Source organism: Stegostoma tigrinum, chromosome 11 (genome assembly GCF_030684315.1).
Source record: "Stegostoma tigrinum isolate sSteTig4 chromosome 11, sSteTig4.hap1, whole genome shotgun sequence".
NCBI classification, from domain to species: Eukaryota; Metazoa; Chordata; class Chondrichthyes; order Orectolobiformes; family Stegostomatidae; genus Stegostoma; species Stegostoma tigrinum.
Genome location: NC_081364.1, coordinates 78982670 through 78997302, shown reverse-complemented (window position 1 = coordinate 78997302; position 14633 = coordinate 78982670).

The following is a 14633-nucleotide window of genomic DNA, read 5'->3' as shown; positions in this document are numbered from 1 at the left end:
TAGTGCAATCATTCATCTGGACTTTGACCAAATGAGGACTTGAAATACAGAGCATTTTGGGATTCAAAATTTATTTTCAATGTTTACAAATCATTTGTAGATGCAAATCCTTTCCTTAATTTGTGCTCAATGAGAACTTGCAGCTGCAGATATTTTGGCCGTATAGATTGTCGGGTGGATGGGAATCAAAGTTTGCCAGGCATCTGTGTAACCATGAGGAAGCAAGTTTGATCAGAAATACTTTTGATGTGTTTTAATTCTGCAACATTTGGAATGCAGCAGTGTGAAAAGGGAATGATGGAGAATCATTGATTTCAAAACTTTTTGTGCAATGTAATGAATGCCACTCCAGACTATGGCAGTCACATTAAAGTGTCTGCTGGACTGCTTTCCTAGAAAATTCATGGTCGAGACATTTGCCTTAAATGATAGCATCACCATTGAAGCATCTAAAACACTGAGATGGGAAATTGTTTTCAGATCAATATTGAGGTTATATTTCTGGACAATGTGGCTATGGTAAAAATACTAAAGAAATGGGTTCATCTCCTCTACCCCACCTCAGCACTTCTCTTTGTTCCTCTTTCCTGCTTCAGCTGCACCCTCCCCACAAACTTCCTCCAAGTTCATTGAAGTGTCCTCCAAACGTCCGTAACATTTGAAGAAATATGTCTTCAATTAAGAATGTGACCTGCTCCCCGTGTCCGAGCCTTGGTATTTCTCCCATACAATATTGCCATTGAATAATTTGCATTTTGAATTATCTAAGTTGGCCATCTGCCATGTGTATCCATGGAGTCAGGCAGAGACCTGGAATTAATCCTGAGTTTATTCTGTCCAGGTCTTTAAGGAAACTCAGAACTGTTAAAGGAGCAGGAAAGAAAAATGATTTTTTTTTTCAGCAAAACAGCCAATGGTGACTAATCTGACCCTAAGCTTCAGTGAATTTGAGCAATGACAAATTCCTACATCAGGGCTCCGAATCAAACTGTGAGTTACAAGCTGTGCTTGTGAGGGTTGAATTGTCAATAGTCTGTAAAGAGCTTGAGTTTCTTTGTCAGAGATGAGCAAGTTAAACTTAAACCCTTTATTTGGGATGTTTATTGTCTGTCCCAGTGCAGAGGTTCTTTATTTGTCCTCTTTACTCCTCATCTACCCACTGGCTCCCCCTCACAGCCAAAAATCCCAATGTTGATAAGAGTGCCAGTAATTAAAAATGTGATCATATGCACAAGTGAAATGATTTATTTGGTGTTTTGTGACCAGTTGCAGCTGTGAAAATGTTGACATGTCACACTGTGTAGTGGGTGGAAACCTAAGTTTGTCAGAAACTGAAGGAGTAATTGACAAGTAAATTTGATGTGATGACAGATTAAACCTGTTGTTCAGTATTTGGGATCTAATACTGTGAAAGGAAACTGTTGGGATTTGCTGTAAGATTATGTCAGGGTTGCCTCAGGAAGATACACCAATTGGCAGTGCAGTGAGCACCAATCCAGACAATAGCAATCACATGAAGCATCTGCTTCACTGCTTCTGCAATGTTTGGCTTATTTTGAGAGATGAGATAATGTTGAATTAGCATAAAGCTTTCAAAGCTTTTCGATGGTAGACTGAAATTTGCTTGTCTTTCAGTATCAAGTTCTTGCACAGCGCAGAAACGGCTTTCAACAAGGGTGAAATACTGAAGAAATGGTTTTCTCTCCTTATTGCCCTGCTCTGTCTCTTCCAACCCCCACCCCAGCACTGCCTCAGTATGAAGACCTGTGGGCATCCTGTGGAAGTCAAAAGGACCCCTCTCTCAACACTGTGATTTTTTGTTGTTGAATTGGGTCGGATTTAATTCTGGACGAGTTTGCCTGTTCTAAATGACTTAATTTGTCCTCTTTGATCAATTGCAGTTCTGGAAATGTTGACAGTGCAAATGGTGAGGAAAATGGAAGTTGTGGTTCTTCAGGATCCAGTGAAATAATTGCTGAGTAAGTTTAATTGCATGCATGACAAAGTAAATCATTATTCAGAATATGACAAAGCGGTAGGAAATAGCTGGTGAGCTAGCAGTTTGTGCAATGTTGTACAGCCATCGAATGGTAATAGCCCAGAGACAATGATTTGATGTTTGTACCAGCTCTCAAAGAGGGACTTGCCTACGCTCACTCCTAAGTGCTTTTACTGTGTAATACTGCGAAAGCTCTCCTTTAGAAAATTGTAGCTCACTTTTGAAGACCTCAATTGAAGCTGCGTCCACCACACTATTCGACAGAGCTTTCCAGTTTCTCATGATGCTATTTAAAAAACAATTCCTTGTCACCATTGGTTCCTTTTGCTGATCATAAATCAGTGTCCTTTTCTTCTTAAGCCTTCTGTCACAAGGAACCAATTGTTCTTATCCATTCTAACCAAATCCCTTATGATTTTCAACACTTTGAAAATCACTTCTTAGTCTTTTCCAAGAGCAGCCCGAGCTTCTTCAGCCTGTCCACAGGGCTGTCTAGTTTGTCATCTCTGGTAATATTTTTTGTGAATGTTTTGTGCACCCTGTCAAATCCCTTCCTGAAGTGTGGTTGGTAAATACCAGAGTTGAGGGCAAATCAGGAGTTTTTTTATCACGATTTGTCAGAACATATTTGTTTTTCATACAATGCTCCAATTTTTAAAGTTCAGAATCCTGATGATATCTTCAACCTGCACTACCACTTCTATAATTATTGTGCACACACATACACACACACACTATCGATCAAATATCAGACATGGATCATTTCAGGAAGCACCATATCACAAGATATTTATTTTGGCTCCAGAAAAGAGGAAGGAACAATCCAGAATAATTTTGATTTGGAGGAGGTCCAACTTCAAAAGGAACAAGAAGGCGTTTGCAGCAAGTAAGTTTGAACACAATTTTAGGCAAAACTACAATGAAACAATAGTCTGTCTTACAGCAGGATGTTGTTTAGTGACAGTGTCAGAATGTTTCCACAAGCAGGAAAGAGTGGCAAATGGTCCAAATGATGAGGATTATTGATGACCCCAATGTGTACCGAGCTAATTATAAGTAGTTCAGAAGGGAAGTGTTGAACTAAATGATACTGGCAGCTAATGTTAACAGGGAATCCGAATGTCGTCCTCCATTGTGAGCAGTGAAAGGGTAGCGAAAGTGGGGCTAATGATCATAAATCCACTGTTTAATCTTCACAGATGTAAAGGCCTGGCTGAGATACTATTCAGAAGAAGTTGATGTCCAATTCACGATGAAAAGTAAATAGTTGAGACAAGGATGAGCTGAAGTTAGACAGCATTTTAGAAATGTGAAAATAAAACAACTGCAGATGCTGGAAAACTGAAACGAAAATGGAAATTGCTGGAAAAGCTAAGCAGGTCTGGCAGCATCTGTGGTGAGAAAGCAGAGTTAACGTTTTTGAGTAATTTGAACCACTGAGCTTAACACAGCAATTTCTGCTTTGATTAGAACGGCTGGTTGTCCCTGGTGTTGGTAACTCAGAAGGAAGTGAATTGTAGACAACTGAGGATACTGAGAAAGAAAAAAATAGCTTGAGGCTGCAGTGGCACTTTGCACAACAACCTAATGCTGTTTGAATGCAGGGGTGGTATCAAAGGACTGGAGGATTACAACATGTACTATGTTTATGTTCAAAAGTGTGTGGATAAATCCAGCAACTAGATTCATCTTATTGGTGGGACAGCATCACAGGAACTGTAATCCCAGTCTCAAGCAAGAATACTTGGGGAGCATATGGGCTAACATTTTATGCTGACTCAGAAATCTTCACCATCTGGTGTGTAACCTGTTTAATAAAACCATCTGATGGAGGCTTGTAATTCTGAATCTTCAATTTTTATGGGTATTTTAATGGATTTAACTGAAGATGAAAGGGTTTGCTTGAAGTGTTTTAAATTGTTCTTCATGTTCAATTGCAGCTGTGAAAGCGTTGAGTCCGAACACTGTCCGAATTCTGATGAAATTCAGAATTTAAGTTCACCGGAGAAGGGAGCGACAGTCAAGAAGTGAGTTTGATCCAAAATGTGACCATGTTATGCTTCATTTGCAATACAGTAGTGCGTAAAGGGAATGGCTGGAGAGCTGGTGGCCATAGGTTGGATAATCAGAAATCTCTTCATGAAGGCAGAGATGTTTCCATGCTGTATGACTCTGTCAGACATACCACAGAAACAAAAACACGGATATCATTCCAGATCATGGCACATCGATGAAGAAACAGCTTCTGAGTTCTTTGCCTGTTCTCTCCCTAATTCTGAGGAACAAGCAATACAAAGCACAAGCAGCAGTTGCATGTGAAGGTGTTGAGTTTATCTCAGACTGAAATTTCTGGACTAATAGCAAATGTAAGCTATTGAAGAAGTGGCTTCACTCCTTGCACCTGCGCCTTTCCCCTGTTACCACCAGCCACCACCACTGCTGGCGAGCTGCTTTGGCCCTCAAGGGCATTTCTGGTAAACTTCCTGAGGAAATTTAAAGAACGTATTCACTATTTTATGCAGTTTTACATTTCGAGTGTGACCTTGTTTCATAAAGTTAGCTGATCACGGCATAGGATGCTGAATTTTGAGACTTCATTTTTTATTTTACGGCTGGCAACCGATTGTAGACCCAAACACCATTTTAATTTGCTTTTTCTTTTGTGGTTTATGATCAATTGCAGAAGCATAGACTTCAACAGATCAAGCTTTCTAGAAGAATATAATTTCAGTCCTGCAGAAAAGGAAACACTAATGAAAATGTAAGTTTGATTTGACATGTAGTGAAATTGTATTTTCAATGTGAATTTTAAGAATGTGAGAAGAATTGCTGGAGAGCCAGAAAGACCTGTAAAATAATGTAGAGCCTTTGTCATGAAGATATAAGGCACCCAAAACAGGATGGCAAACAGCACTCCAACCCATAACAATCACATTCAAGAAGCTAACTAATAACTGAAAGAATCACGGACACTGCAACTCAGGGACAAAAACAAAGTTGTTGGAAAAGCTCAGCATTTCTGGCAACGTCTGTGAAGGTAAGAACGGAGTTAATGTTTCAGGTCCGGGTGACCCTTCCAGTTCTGAGGGAGGGTCGCTGGACCCAAAATGTTAACTCTGTTTTTGCATTACAGAAGCTGCTTGTCTTGCATGTCCAATGATTGCATTCTTCCTAGAGATTGGCTTGTTAATATTTTTCAGTGTAAATCATCCAAAATTCTTTGTCTTTTGGAATTGTTTGTCCTACATTATCATGCTTTTGGGGTTGTTTATCTCAGATTGTCATTAGTCTAGTTTGTGACAATGATGCATTATTGCAGGAATGGTTTTCCTCTTCACACCACTTTATTAGTAGTTAGCCTGCAAACTTCCTGTGAATAGTTGAAACCGAATGATACCGCTGTCTAGAGCAGTCATAGACTTGGCAAGTGGTTTGTTTGTGGTGTCCTGACTTTGGTCGCCCTCCCACTCCATGCTGCTGTTGTACGTTTTGCACATAATCGATCTTGAATTAATACTTCCTGAATCTATGAAATCCAAATAATCTTGTGAAATGATTTTTCATGTTTGAAGTTTGTTAACTAAGTGCTTTCAAAGATATTTGACTGCAGAAAGCATTGCACAAATGCATCTCTAGCAGGAATTCTCGTTATTTTTGAGCTGTACCAGATTGCTGAGGTTGTTTTACTGCTCTGAATAAGATTAGATTACCTACAGTGTGTAAACAGGCCCTTCGGCCCAACAGGTCCACACTGTCCCTTGAAGCATCCCACTCAGACCCATTCCCCGAACATGAAGGGCAATTTAGCACACGGCTGATCCACCCAGCCTGCACATCTTTGGACTGTGGGAGAAAACTGGATCACTTGGAGGAAACTCACTCAGACATGGGGAGAATGTGCAAACTCCTCACAGACAGTCGCCCAAGGCTGGAATCAAACCCGGGACCCTGGAGCTGTGAGGTGGCAGTGCTAACCACTGAGCCACCATGCTGCCCTGCATGTCACTTTGGCAGCATGGGATTAAAGATGGGATTATTCTGGTTTGTCTGGCCGTTTGATTAAACTCTGTGCCTTTTGATTAAGACGAAAGAACATTTGTCCAATAGATTTGAGTGCTGGACTGGACTTGGGGATTTTAAAGTTTGAAATTCTTATCTTTATATATACAGTGATTTATTTTCTTTTGTACATGGTTTGCTTATTCATTTATTTTGTTTTCTTGAGTTGATATTGTTTGTCATTTTTATAATCAAGAAAGCCAATGCCTGAAGGGCCCAGCACAGATAAATTACTTGTGAGCAAATACAAAGGCAAATTTTTGCAGTATTGCATTGAGAAAAATGGTCAATTTGAGGGAGTGAGGATTTTCAGGGAATATTTTTACTTCAGATGCAATAGCAAGTGTTCACAACTGGGCTGCACTGAAGTTTGAAAGAAAGCTCAAACAATTTATGAAAAATGCAGCAAAGGAAAAATCCCTCTTGTTAATCAAACAAATAGGACACAGTTGGCCAGGCAGCATCAGAGGAGCAGGAAAACTGATGTTTCGGGTCTGGGCCCTCCACCAGAAATTTTCTGAATCACGTTCCAGACCTGAAATGCCAGCTTTCCTGAGCCCCTAGCCTGCTAGCCTGCTGTGTTCATCCAGTTCCACACCTTGTTATCTCAGCATCAGCAGTACCTACTAACTCAGAACACAGTTGGGATGCCTTGTGCATTGCTATTCACTCTAACCCACCCAGTTGTCTTTTTGGGTAAATGAAACAAAGTTTTAGAAATCTAAGCCACAGGGATTAGTGGTTATCTGGACATTTTTCTCCAACACCTAGCTATTCATGTTTGGATGAACACAGCTAATTGTGGATACCAAATTGGTCCTGATTAATTTCACAATATTCCTGTACTAATGTCTCAAGAGACATATAGGGATGAAGTGTATGAAGGAACCTAAATTATCCTGATCCCCGATTGAGGACAATGTAATCCTCATGAAAGTAATGTGCTGGTTTGGCATGTTATTTGGTATGTTAATCTCCTTTTGAATTCAAGTTTTTTGGGTTGAGTAAAGTAGAAAATTATCATTTTTGTTTTCCACAGGATAGTAGCTTACAACCTGTCAGTTTGACATTGAAGAAAACACAGATATTTTGGGGGTTGAGTAAGAGCATGGTCAAAACATGGTTTTAAAGGAACATCTTGAGTGAGGGCAGAAGAGGCAGGAATATATCCAGTGAAGTTGTCATCGATGAAACAATTAATCTCAGATGCGCAAGTGGCCAGAATTGAAAAGAAAGACAAAAGTGCACCTGTACATAATTATTTCAATTCTGGAATACTCTAATACTTTAAGAATACACTTCTCTCCAGTGCCATTGCAATCTAAGTTTATGTTGTGCTCGCTTTAGGAAATGATCCTTTTAGATGGTGGAAGGATGATAATGAGTAATTAAATGAAATGATGTTGTACACTGCAGCTGATAAGAGGTTTCAGATTACTAGGTAGGGATGTAGTAACTTGTTAATGAATCTATTGGAAACAGAGACTTTAATTCGAGTGGGACGACAGAAAAGTGTTTTGGGTCAAATTTTGGACTCTGCACAGTACTAATTAAGTTCTACCATATTGTCAGCAGGGTGGAGGCTCTTTAGCTCAGCAACTTATTTTCCAGCCACGAAGGCTTTCAGTAGGATATGGAATTTTTTGGTTTTGTGATCTTTTGAATTGATTTTTCTTTATATATATTTTTGGAGGGTTACTGTTCGAGTGTTTGTAATGTGATCGAAGCATTTCTGAAAGATTCAGGACCAAATGAGCCCAGGCAGTTTCCTTAGGTCACGTTACCAGTGTGTTTCAGTTAGTCACTGTTTCCGAGAGGTAACATAACAAAGAACATTTCCACAGCCTTGTCCCTCCATCTCTGCAATTTCCTTGTGTCCACTTCAGACGTTTCTCTTTTTTCCTGTCCAGTTTCACTTTTTTGCCTATCCCAGATTATGTTTGTCCTGTTGTTACCAGCCATGGCTTCAGCTGTTTAGACTCTAAAATCTGAAATGCACAGTATGCTTTTCTCCATTTTTAAAAAGCTGATTAAAAACTTCACCTTTTATCAAGCTTTTCATAATTCTCCTGACCTCACTGAAAAACAATCTCTTGACATTTCCAAAAATGAGTCACTTCATTTCATAATTTGCCACGTTCACTAGTTAATATCATTCAGCACCTTAACAGTGTGGGACAGCTGTGTTTTTGAATCATTGCAAAAGAGTACGACCTATGCCAACTGACCTGAAAGCAGATGAAGTCAAAATAGTCCCTCCAGTGTAAACTATTTCTAAGTCGTATATCTTTCTCAAACAACAAGAGGCTGCATATGGCACTATGGCTGCCTAGCACTTCCTACACCAACCACTGTTTAACAGGAATGGAGCTGGTAAGGTCTGAGTGAAGCCCCAATGTCTGGGTGTAATGTTTCACATCATATAATTTCTGTGCTGTAATGATCTATTATGAACGGACTCAAATAAGTGATCAACTGTTTCAGAGTAGGGTTGCAGATAAGGAAATTCCAAATTAAAAATTAGAACAGCACTTTCAGTGTAAAATATTCCATGTAAATTGGGGATGCTAATCAAACAAATGTTTACTTTTTGGAGCCTTTGGAACGTCAAAGGTTTCTTCTGCCTATTGCACCATAGACCATAGCTGCAACTCAGTCCATCTCCCAATTCACAACAAGACTCATCATTCTGATGTTTGCTGGCCCACGTTGTCTCTCGGTTGACCAATGTCTGAACTTTAGATTTTTTCTCGAAAAACACTTTCAATTCTTGTGTTCACATCCTTTCGTGTTCTTATTTTGCTTTTGTCTGGAATTATTTTAGGTCCCAAACTTTGCCTGGTACATTTCTGTTCTGCCACGTCCAGTGTGCTGTGTACTTCTTATTTTTTTCATCAGCCCACCACCGTTAGTGCTACTTCCTGCAGATGTATAGTTTCTTCCTCTAGACATCACCATCTCTCGCCTTTAAGAAACTCATGAAGAGTCACTATGACCAAATGTTTGGACACCTGTTTGAATATCTCCTCCTTTGTCAGTTTTTGTATGGTTAATCTGCTGTGAGGTGCCCTGGGGAGTTTTTCTGTGCAAAGGGTTCGATTTCAGTGGTGTGATGACTTCGCTGTGCCGCTGACGTCTTGTTGCAAAAAAAGTAACCATTGATTTACCTGTGAAATAATGCTACGTGGCCTCTCAGTATTAGCCAGGCAGTTAAAATAAGTGAATTGAAAGCTGACTATGTTGGAGTATTTCATTATTCATCCTCAGCTGGACCCAATTTATTCATGTTACCGAGGTATCCAAGTCCTGGCAATACAACTCCCAGAACAAAGACAAACAAATCATCATTATCCTTGTGTTTTTCTTTGTTCATCTGATGTGTCCCATTTGACTTTTATAAAGAAGATTTTTTGTTAAAGCTCACTTTCTCTTTACTAGCAAACTCTAAACACCAAGAGGTCCTGCTGGTGTAATAAGTAACCTCAGACACATGTGAAATCACTTTATACGTGAGCCTTAAGCTTACCTGTGCAATCTACACAGAAGAAAACTTGGAAACATGGCCAACTTGCAGTTTCCATCCATGGCCAGCGTAATTCAAACTTGGACAGTCATTTCTTCATCATTGGGTCAAAGTGCCACACAGCCCCCCTCTGATGGCACAGCAGGATCACCATTGCCATGTGCACTGCAGCAGTTCAAGATGGCAGCTCATTTCCTGTGCGAGCACGATGACCCCATATTCCAACTCTAATCTATTGCATTTACATTTGTAGAATTAAAAGCTTTTTTTCCACATGTTTTGCTTCCCCGATGAACAGATATAAACTCTGACTTTATTTCCAGTGCTATACCTGAAATTCTCGAAATCTGGCTGGAGGAGTCTGCCGAAGACTTTCGTCAAGTTCCAACTTACTCTTGTCTCCAGAAGGTACTTTCCTACTTGAACCAGACAGTGCCGGGGTCAGATGGTGAACATCGGGCCCAGAAACTCCTGAGTCGGTTTTTGGCGGAGGAAACAGCGGAGAAAGAGATGTTCAGTAAGATTTATAATTATGTTGCAAAAATGTGGTTTTAATTCAGGGTGCCTCCCTACAAGTTTGTGTGCGGCTTGTCCCTCTGTCTCAGGATTTAGTTCATTTTGGTTTCCTTTGACAAGCTTCAAAATTACTTCCAAATTTTTGGGTAAACGAAGTTAATTAAAATTATTGCTCAGTGCTTACCCCTGTACTACATGATGTACAAGACCAAATTCTGCATAGAATTGATACTCTAATATGGTCCGATAAGACCCAGCAGCATGTAATGTGACATTCTGGACAATTTCCTTTTGAACTGTTGCCGTCAATGACATTTTATTTTATAATCTGATGTAATAAGTTTGCAAGTTATTGTGAAACAATAGATTGTGATTCGGAAGATTTCCTAAAGCTAGAAATTGGGATGGAAATCTGTCATTAAATACAATTTCTTTTGCAATTGAGATGCTCCCAACAAGAGGATTTCAGTGCAATATCATATTAATTTCACCAAATCTAGATTTAGAAGTATGAATATTAGATAACTATTGTAAACCAATGCATGACTTCTAGTCAGAAGTTTGTGAGATATTTTAGAGCAATGTGAAATTTGGGCACAAAATAAATGTCTATCTTCACTTGCACAGAAGGCTACCGTAGAAGAGTTAGATTCTATATTGGAGAAGAACACGACCAAACCATTGAACAAGTTGACGAAAAGCTCCTGTCCTACCCATCACGCTTCATTGCAGAGCAGCTAACTTTTATGGATGCTGTGAGTAAACAGGAGTCTGGGGCCCAGTCATTCTGAATAAGATATTTCAGTCAGCAGTAGGCATCTGAATCTCTCTGTATTGTTTAATGCTATTACTGCTCCACCAGTCGTTATAACTGAATTCCCTTCAAAATGCAGTCTTCCAAGATGTTAAAATGTGTTGTTTGACGTGTAACTTCAGTATCTCGCTTGAAATACCTGCCAACTAAAACTTCAGCACTTGTCATTTGTTTTGAATGAACGTCATGTGAAATAAGTGACCCGAGAGAGCACTGAAAATCCTTTGTAACTTAGTGTTGAACCTTTACAAAATGAATAGTATTTCAGGGTAAAAGTTTAATTGTTTCATCATAACAGTCACTGTTTCTTCAAGAGTCCGCTGATTTTGTTTGAAGTATCCAGTATGGCAATTTTGTTGTTTTCCCAGAATCTTCTGGAGTGGAATCAGCCACAGGGTATTCCAGTCTCGTCTGCAAAGTGGCTTGACGTCTATCTCTAAAAAATGAGACTCGTAGTTGCTGAATCAAAATTTGAGTTATGTCAAAGTCTGGTCATAGGCTTAGGCTTGAAGTGGAAGTTCAGTGGTCTGTTTGTCAGCATTGGGTGTGACTCTAGAATGTATGTAGTCCTCTTGGTCTCAAAAATCCAAAGCATATGTTCATGTTCAGAACAAGGGTGCAGCGATCTCATCTGGAAGTGACCACTTTGTCAAAAGTAGGTTTTGGTTATGGGATAAGAGGGAATAGGAACTGCAGATGCTGAAGAACCCGAGATAACAAAGTGCAGAGCTGGGTGAGCACAGTTGCTCCTAAGATGCTGCTTGGCCTGCTGTGTTCCTCCAGCTCCAAACTTTGTTATCTCAGTTTGTTAAGGGGCAGCTGCTTTTCTGCACAGAGTTCCAAAGGTAACTGTCTGTTTTCACTGCAGTTTCTGTTGCATATGTGTATGTATACACCGACTGGCACTTAGAGTCTAATCATGTGACATAATGATGACAGCAGCCATTTTTGGTGGGAAGCAACCTCGTTGGGTGTCTGTTGAGGAATATAGCTGCTTTTCTTTTGTTGAATCATAGAGATCTGCAGTGAGGGCTGTGAGTCTTTTTTCAAATCAGTGGTTTGACCTGATGAATCTCAAAGCGGTTTTTTTGATCCTTATTGCCAGTTCTTTTTTTTTCCTTTACCGCACAGGTCCAGGGGGCTGAAGCATTAAACAGCAGGAGTTTTATTTTGTAGTTTACTGTCGAGGCAGCAGGGTTAGCCTAAGCTATTCCTTGTCGGAAATGATCGATGACATCATTGTGACGTGATCAGACTGTTAAAAGTGAGAGCCCACCGTGCTTGCTGAAACATGCAACAGTTTCCCACTCGATGGTTTCTGAGCACTCCTTTCTACTGCAGCCTGTCACAGCCAACTCTGGCTTTGAAAGTGACGAGACTGTCAAATTTCTCCATTCTGAATGAGTTTACGGGGATCTGAAGGAACTATTTGCCAGCTGTGTTAACTTTCACTGTTGGGGCATAATTGTTGATGGGAGTTGCTCATCTTGAAGAGGGAGACAGAAGGACATTATGCAACCTGAATGGCCAGTTGACAAGCTTGGATGTTTGGCAATATTCGTGTTCAGCATGAAACCAACAGTGGGGAAGTGTTGACATTGAGATCTGTTGAACCAACAGAGGGCCGGGCTGCCATTGTGTTCTGTCAACTTGCCTTGGTGCGAGAAGTAGACATGATGCAGGGCCGCTATACTGATGCCCAGCCTGTCTAGCCTGTGGGCCACCAGGGCTGAGCATCTGTAGCAGTGACTATTGCCAGCAGAGCCATGCATTGATGGTGTGCATGGAGCCAACAGTCGGAGTTGGGTGGAGATAACCAGTGATTCTAAATCTAACCTACAAATAGGAAGCAGATGACTGAAAATTCGAGGGTTTTCATCTGTCTGAATAGCCTATGTGCCCTTGTGCATCAATGTGAGTATTATGTAGCCAGTCGTTGACAATATAGTATGCAGTTTTAATGTACAATTGCAAACTAGCAGGACGAATGTACCCATGGACGGACAAATCTAGTTTGTCGTTCATTGCTAAAAACATGGCACGACTGACACCTTTAACCTTTGTTTCCTTTTTATTTTTGATCAGGATCTTTTTCGGAAACTTGTGCCCAGCCAATGTTTAGGGTCCATCTGGTCTCAACGAGGGAAGGAAGAAAAACAGCATCTGGTATCAACCGTCCAGGCCACCATTACACAGTTCAATAATGTTACAAAATGTGTCACCAGCACCATATTAAGACCTCAACAGCTGAAACCACGGCAGACGGCTAAAATCATTGAGAAATGGATTGATGTTGCCCAGGTACACTATTCTTTATTGGTTTTTAGCCTTTGTGACATGTTAAAGTCCACAGTGCATGAAACAACCATGGTGGAAGAGAGCAAGCCATTAACACTATGTGTTGATATGTCCAAGGTTTGAAAGCCTCTTGAATTGGCGAGCAGAATACTTTTCTGAATAAGAGTTGAATGCTTCATGGAAAATCCTAGCATTCATAATTTCTGTAGTGCTAGCTGCTAATAGTTCTTGCCTCAGTTTACAGTTGCATTGAAATATTAATGTATTTTTTTCTAATCAAAAATATTTATGTGGATAAAAAAGGCAAACTGATTTCAGATTTTTACTGGCCCTTCAAAAATGAAGTTAGTTATTGGGCATTACATAGTGTTATTTGCCTCCCTTCAAAGCCGTAATCAGTTTATGAAACAGTGTACATTTTATTCCCAATGTTCTGCATTCTGTGTGCCTACATGATGGCCCTTCAGTATCTTGCCTGGTTGTCTGTTTCTTATGTGTTTGCCAAAGGAATTTGTCTCAGCATGTTAGTCAGCAATCGGGAAGAGAGTGCGGAAGGGCTGTCAGATCTGATACCAGGTTTGTACTTGTCGCCAACATGTGGCATTCCCACTCGTACATTTGGAAAGTATCAGCATAGGAACCGAATAATTAACTAATTAATTAAAGGAAGTAATTGATTCTTACTGATTTATAATCCAAAATTGTACTGGATTTTGCAACTAAACTGTACTTTCAATGTATTTTCCCGTATACACATGACAACAAAATATTCATTCATTAGTAAGGTTTGGAATGAAAGTTCACAATAATTCTGTTGCCAGCTAATTTAGAGAAGTCTGGTTTGGGTCTTGGCAACACTGCCTGCATCAGTTTTGACACGTTAAGAGTCTTGAGGCATTAATGGGACCTTGATGGGGATTTGAAAGTCTGTCTCCAGTTTTACAATATGGAGCAGTTCAACCGAATGTAGGCTGACTCCCAGTAGTAGACATGGATGAAAGAGTTGCTGACATATACACTGGTGCTATCAAAGGCTATTCTGAAGAGGAATCGCCACCTTACAGTGATCACTTGGCTGACTTTTCTAGTTCTGATTTTGAGTTTTTACAATAGTTGACAAGGAGTGGCTTCCATGTTGAAGTGCCCTCCATTACTTCCATTTTACTGCAGCAGCTTTATTTCCCTGAAGCCGGAAGACTCTGGGCTGGAGAACCTACCTGCTGGCCTTAATCAGATAAGGCTCTTATGATTATGTCAATTGACGCACCACCAAAGAAATCCCAAATGGTGTGATCACCCTGCACCTCCCTGGCCTTCCTCCCCAAGCAGAAGTGGCTTTGAGACCTGATAACAAACACTCACAGGTTTCCTCCTCATCTCCACCACACCCCAAAGTACACATTTGGGAGGTTTGATTTGATCCA